The sequence below is a fragment of the Protopterus annectens genome, chromosome 13.part0, assembly GCF_019279795.1.
Source record: "Protopterus annectens isolate FY-2018-M chromosome 13.part0, PAN1.0, whole genome shotgun sequence".
NCBI lineage: Eukaryota > Metazoa > Chordata > Ceratodontiformes > Protopteridae > Protopterus > Protopterus annectens.
This window is the reverse complement of record NC_056747.1, coordinates 731,643,679-731,649,678: the sequence shown is the minus strand read 5'-3', so window position 1 is coordinate 731,649,678 and position 6,000 is coordinate 731,643,679. Positions and strand designations below refer to the sequence as shown.

Genomic DNA, 6,000 nt, shown 5'->3' with positions numbered 1-6,000 from the left:
AGTTATTCTATCGATCTTTTAAGTTTATAAGTACAGTACTTTAAAAATGTCCCAAGTTTTGGGCCTTTGTCCCCCATTATTTATGGTTTTGTCCAGATTTCTTATCCTAAGAGGTTGAGAGGAATGCTAGCTAGCGTCCTTAATCTTCTGTATGAACCATAATCTGATACCATGGAGTGGGAAGCAGTGATTTTTTTCTCTTTCTGAATTAGATAAAGCTAATAAGTTCAACAAATAGTTCTCCAACTCACTTCCTACTTTGGCACTTCAAAAGCTGCAAATAGGCTTCAAAATTAATCAACATTCTTTCGCTTTATGCCCCTGTATTTCTCAAAATGAACTCAAAGAATGAAGTATTTAAAGTTCTGTAGCACTTCATGTCTTCCCCTCAGCTATGGTCTCCCACTAAAAGCATTGAGTGTCAAGCTCTTACGTAACCACCCATGTTACAATCATCCTTATGCTTTTCCGTTGCATAAATAAAAGGATAATACATGTACTTTACAAATAAGCAGTCATAACACCTAATTATAAAAACGGTCCCAAGTATTTATTGTACAACTAGTGCCTATTTCTGTCCTTTCTCTCCTTTCCAGAATACAAGAAGGGTAGTGAATAAATAGCTATAGGATTTATTTTATTTTTTTTTCATAAAGACTACTACTTACAGGCTTCCAGTATGGTATTTGATAAGGTCGTGGAATAGACACAGGTCCTCCTCAGATTCATTTCCATCCTCCAAGCTTCTGAGAGAGTAAGTGCACTGGTTTCATCTGCCATGATGCACACAAAAAGCTTCTGCCTACTCAGCAGCATAAACCTTGTCAGTTGTCTCAAGAAGTATTTGGTAGAGCATCGTTGGCTGGATATCCAATCATCTTCACTGCAGAACCTAAAAGGTCAAATTTTATGACACCATTTCAGACCTTTCTGCAGTCAGCAAAGGTGTTCCACAAGGCTGTACCTTTGGATGTTGTTCACATTTTATATACCATCTCCCTTTGGGAATACTACTGTGATACCTAACTAGTTCAGTATGTGCACGGCATTATTATATTTTACTTTTTTGAGAACTAGAATGTTGTTCTGGCTAAACTAGAGTTTGCCTTCACTTATTGATCAGTGCTGGATCATTAGAGTAGACTTTAGTCTGAACATAACCAAGATGAATGCAATTCTTTTTGTGGATTCAAACTGCTTCCTGACTGGACTTCTAAAACTCTAATCTGGACAATATACCTGTTGAAGAGCCAACCTTCTAAAAATATTCTGTTGCCCATTTAAACTGATAATTAATCTTCTCTGAACACATATTTCATACACCAAAACAATTAAACAAAAATGTTAGCATCATTTAAAGTGATAAATAGTACCTTGCACTAGAATTAAACATGATAGCATCATCATCAATGCATATAGTAACTTTTCTTCTACACAATAGCACAAAAATCACAGAGCCAACTGATATCACCAACATCCTGGCCGATAGGTTCAGTGCTAACTTTACCCCTATCTCACCCCCTAAAGGGCCCATATCTATACTGGAAGAATGCAGAGCCCCTGCAATCGTGACTGCACAGGTAAAAACTGCACTCTCCAAAGCCAAAAACACAGCATCCATGGGACCGGACAACATCCCAGGCTGCATTCTACATGAACATCAGAATGAACTGGCCCCCCACCTAAGCACCATGTTCAATCATAGCCTCACATCAGGCTTTGTACCCACTGAATGGTGCATAGCAACAGTTATACCACTCCACAAAGGGGGAGCCATCACGGACCCTGGGAACTATCACCCTATTAGCCTGACGAGCCTGCTCTGCAAGGCCATGGAACATATCATCATGGAACTCCTAAACAAAGACATTGGTAACCTTCAAACACTGGACCCCACCCATTTCGGGTTTGTGAAAGGCAGATCATGCCTCCTGAACCTGATTGACTTCTATGAAACAGTCACCAAAGTGGTAGATGAGGGTAAGGCAGTTCACACAGCCTATCTTGACCTTGCCAAGGCTTTCGACACCATCCCTCATTCTGGAATTATAGATAAACTCACTTAACTAGGTATAAATCCATATGTCACAAGATGAGTCACCAACTGGCTCACTGACAGAACCCACACTGTAAAAGTTGCAGACTCCAAATCTGACTTCAAAGCAGTGACAAGTGGAGTACCACAGGGTTCAGTCCTGGGTCCTCTTCTGTTTGGTATCTACTTCTCTGAAGTACGGGCTAACACAGGGGGCCTCTGGCTGACAAAGTTCACAGGTGACTGCAAATTAGGTGCCATAGTCAAGTCCCCAAATGGCGTGAACATCGTACAGAAGGGCCTCACTGAGACTGGTGCCTGGTGTCAGAGCCATGGCCTCAAGCTCAATGCCAAAAAGTGCATTGTCATCCCCTTTGGAAAAAAACTCTGTACCCATGAATTACCACATAGGCGGCAGTCCACTTAACACCGAAGGTGTGATAAGAGACCTTGGGACTCAGGTGGGCAATAGTCTCTCCTTTGATAATCACATCGCCACAGTAGTCAGGAAATCCTTCTACGTGGCACACCTCATCACAAAAGGGTTGTCATCCAGGAAAAAAGAGGTCATTGTTCCCCTCTACTCGGCTCTCATTACACCCATTATTGAGTACAGTGCCCCTTTTGGAATGTACCTCACAAGACATCTGTAAAAGTTGGAAAGGCCACAGAAGTACCTCACAAAGAGGATTTCGGGACTCAAATAGATGCCCTATGCTAACCGTCTCAAAAGACTCCAGTTTTACTCCATAACATATTGCCTACTCAGAGGTGATCTCTGCCTAACATACAAAGCTATGTCAAACCTTGAGCTGTTGGACATGCTACATCTAAAGAAATTCCAATCTCTCTGAGATACATGCTCTAGGGACCTAAACCTTGTCACCACAATAAACAGGACATGCTGGAGGGATAGATTCCTGTCCCAGAGACTTCCCATACTCTGGAACAAGCTACCTATCTATGTCCTCATTAGCACTCTTCAAGAAAAATCTTAATGAGTGGATGGGAAATAGGAAGTTCACCCTGGGGATCACTTCTGTGGCTCTGCTCGACAGGAGCACTGGAAAATAACTTTCTTGGGTGGCGTAAGCCAGGGAACCTTGTTGGCTAGGCTTACATAGAGCCTTGGGCCGATAGCCTAGTACCTACCTATAAACCAAAATAACTATGTTGCTACACTGCAGCTACCCTGAAAATTTTATGCAATAATTCTACAAAGTTAAAACGTTATACCCCTAAACGTCCGTCAGTTAAAAAGTGAAAATTAACTATTTTATATTAAAATACCATACAAAACATATTAACTACTAAATATAAAAGTCAACCCTCTCCCCCATAGGGGGATGCAGGAGATATTTTTACTTTTGACTTTTAATATCAATATTTTACATTTCAATTTTGTATACATCCGGTGTTCTGAAGTACACTCACATATATCACTGGATGGCACAGTGGTGCAGAGGTTGCATTGTCGCCTCACAACAAGAGGTTCTCTGGTTTGATTCTCAGCTGGGGTACCTTCTGTGTGGAGTCTGCATGTCCCCCCTGCATTCGTGTGGGTTTTCTCCAGATGCTCCGATTTCCTCCCATGTTACAAAGACATGCATCTGGAGTGTTTCTCCACAGGCCTCTGCTGAAAGTTGGCTTCATTCCAAGTCGAACTTTCCTGGTAAAGAAATGTTAAAATAAATATGAGTAAATGTCAAGTTGCTTAGAATAAGCATTCTTGAAATATGAATTGTCAAAACAAAAAGGCAAACAGTGCTGTTAATATGCATCCAAGATTCATTATCTAAAGAAAGTGTTATAATGATGCTGTTCTAAATGGCAGTGGTATGATTCACACATCACATCATACAAACTGAACCATGAAAATGCATTTTAGACCACATTGAAACATGCTGAGTTTAGAAGTTGCAGTAATTGTTTACCTGGATAAAATTTTCCATCGTAAAATAACATTTTTTGATGATGGATATGCAAAAAGCAATTTTAAGTATGGCTTTCATACTTTCATTTTCTAGCTGGTGAGCAGTAGCAGTTACATTATTCAAATGTGGATCTCACCCCATGAGAGTGTTCAGTTCTGCATCATGATGTTGCTAAGTAATATTCATTATCCTAAGATCAGAGTTTCAGAGGTCATTACAGTTACTTGGTACAGAGAGGTGGTGTAACTTAAACATTATAAATGGCACCTCATCTGTTTTTCTTATACTACATTGTAAGGTATTTAATGAGCAGAATTTCTTCAGTAAGTAAATGCACGTGTATTTAATTTTATAAATGTTCTATTCACTGATATTAACCATATATCAAAGTAAATTTCAGGAAAAAGTTGATTTTTTTTTTAAACAGAAGTTCACCAAAATGTAAATGTTAATATTCTTAGCCATGTTCCTTATTTCTATTGCTACAAATTGAAAAACTCCATACTGCTTTAAAATAAAACTGTGAAACTGTACAAGTTTTTTTTTTTCTGTTACCAAATAAGAACATTTTCAGGCAGTGACTTAATTAAAATGAAGGAATATCAGTAATCTTCTTGTTGACATCAGCTTCTAAATGTCTTCATTCTATATCAACCTCTTTCCATGTTTGTGCTTAATATAATAAGTAGCATTTAAAATTTCTGCATTTACTACTTGACACCATGTCTCATTTATGTGTTCTGTTCATGTCACTTCTTCTTTCGGCTTTTTCCCAGTTAGGGGTCACCACAGTGGAACACCTGTTCGCTCAAGATTGGCAGTGGAGTTTTACAGTGTCGAGTTGCCAGCCCGATGCCCAACCCTCCACAGAAGGCACACACACACACACACACACACACACACACACACACACACACACACACACACACACACACACACACACACACACACACACACACACCTAGGGCCAATTTAGAGTGTCCAATCCACCTACAGCATGTCTTTGGGATGTGGGAGGAAACTGGAGCACCCAGAGGAAACCCATGTGACCACAGGGAGGACATGCAGACGCTGCACAGAAGGCACCCCAGCCGAGAATCGAACCGGAGAACCTCTTGCTGTGAGGCGGCAATGCTAACCGCTGCACCACCGTGGCTGCCCATTCTGTTCATGTCACTAATGTCCATTAAATGTATTTGTGATGTCATTTCCCTAGATAACCTTACTTATATGCTAACCCTAACTCTTGCCCTAATCCTGCCACCTCTAACCCCAATCCTACACCTTACTTCATGAAAAACTGTTTGTGTAACACTATCGCTAGGCAAAACAGACACACTTCCCATGAACACACAGGAACAACACTACAGATATCCCCTTACCTACCTCCTATTCTAAAAAATAACCAACAAAACCTGCACTCACACTCCCCTACCCCCAAATAACTGCCTCATTCAGCAAAAGGTTGGCAAAACAGATGAATGCTTGGTAAAAGCAATACACAGTTCCTTTGGTTGAGCAAATGAACATTTAGTGGTGGTGTTTGCCAAACATGCATATACAGCACAGACTTTTTGCACAGAACTCTTTTTTTTGTTTATTTCATTTGCTAACCCAGATTGTCCATCTGAACTCAGAATTGCCACCTTTTCAGTGGTGGCAGGGGGAGAAAAGGTCCATATACAAATGTAGCAAGGAAGCAAATTTTCTTGCAGTAATTACTCAGGTGTAGCAATATTCATGAAAATAAGCAAACGTTTTGTCATTTGTTAGTATAAAATAGCTGGTTTAATAGTGCAGACTCAACAGATTATTCAGATATTTACGATTGTTTTAAAAGTAGTGAGGATGGGTTTATGATGTAATAGGGCAGGAGAATTATTTATTTAATTATTTATTATGTTTGATAACCAGGTAGACGGACTGGAACTTACACACTTTTCTGTCATGACCTGAACCCATAGGTAACAATTGTAATAACAGTGCAGTTTCATAACAGTGGAAAAAGAGCAAGGTATTGCAGAATTTCTA

General features: G+C 39.9%; 1 protein-coding gene across 1 annotated transcript in view; it reads left to right on the top strand.

The window, feature by feature from the left end:
* Positions 1-6,000, top strand: part of CCDC92B (coiled-coil domain containing 92B) — a 487,027-nt gene that overhangs the window by 234,245 nt on the left and 246,782 nt on the right. The gene's annotated exons all lie outside the window — the stretch shown is intronic.